This window comes from Crocodylus porosus, unplaced genomic scaffold (genome assembly GCF_001723895.1).
Source record: "Crocodylus porosus isolate Cpor-Errol unplaced genomic scaffold, CroPor_comp1, whole genome shotgun sequence".
NCBI lineage: Eukaryota > Metazoa > Chordata > Crocodylia > Crocodylidae > Crocodylus > Crocodylus porosus.
Window position 1 is genome coordinate 1,490,817 of NW_017728911.1, and position 1,380 is coordinate 1,492,196.

Here is a 1,380-nt window from a genome sequence, read left to right on the forward strand (position 1 = left end):
TGGAATTCTTTTGTGGAAAACTGAAGTTCAGCAGTTTAGTTCCTTAATGAAACTAAAGGAAGTGCCAGAACTTAAATTCTTCATAAAAATGGAATTTCCATCCTTTGCACAGCTGCAGTGGGAACTGTGTTTGAAGAGTTGAAGTCTCAGCACTAGCACTTGCTCAGTACAATACGATTGCTAAAGTGGTCAACCTGATTACCGGCATATTTTAGTTGGAGAATGCAAGGATGCATGCAACAGGATACAGCTTTAAGGCCTTGCCAGATGTTAATTTAGTCATGCAACTGGGTTCTGACCAATTTTATCCCAGATTTCCCCCCCTCAAACCCCTCCCTCCCAAAGTAAAACAAGAATCCTATCATGCTAGGCTTGCATGGTATGATTTGCCATTTTTTGGATTTGGGATAAAATTAGTCAGATCCCAATTGCGCAAGTGCCAGTGTGTGGGAAGCCTAGCATCAGAGACCCATTTTACAGGATGTGCCTGCAGCCCAGCTGTAGGCTTCCCTAGACCCTGAAAAGGCATGGCTGCAGCAGGCTGTCTGCATAGCTGGGGATCAGAGAGCTCCCAGATCCCCACATAGCTGCCCATGTTGCAGACCTATTAACAGCATGCTAAGGTGCAGTCTGGGCAGCTCCTGAATCACCAGGCCACATGTTCACATTAATGTGTGATGCAAATGAGCTATAAAGTTGTTTCATGTATAAATGGAAGAGATGTGAAACATTTGTGTGACAGGTTTACCATTTTTAACATTACAAGTTGACTGAATGCATGGCACATTGCAATTAATCACACTATTAACATGTTAATCACATAATTACTGGGACATCTAGCATGGCCTTAGTTGTTCAGGGGATAAGTCCTTGCCTCAGTGTAGTTTAGATCATCTTTCTAGATCAGTACTTAATCACTATTCAGGAGGATATTTCTTCCAGCCTGGAAATTTTTTAGTCATTCAATTCTTTTTCAGGGGGTTAGAGGAGCACACCTAAACAGTCTTTAAAACTGATGTGATGTACTGGTTCCCCAAAAAAGGAAATTTAAAATCCCAAATGAAACTGAAGATATAAAACTGTTCCAGTTGACAGCTGAATTATGGAGACCTGAACCACCAAGCAGTGTTCACCTGGAGGTAGTTCTTACCATTACAAATTCAGAACAATTTTGAACCCTGACCAGATAATAAGCATGCTATGTTAACCTGCATGAGTTGGTACCATGTTACTAGGCAGTCTGTCAGACAGTAATCTAAGCAGCAGTACTCCCTAGCAAGAACTTTACCATCCTTCAGCCCTTGCTGCCAAGTGGCTAGTGCTTCATTCGGCACCAGAGTTATGCCAGGAGCGTGAGGTTCCCGAAGACAGCGCATCATA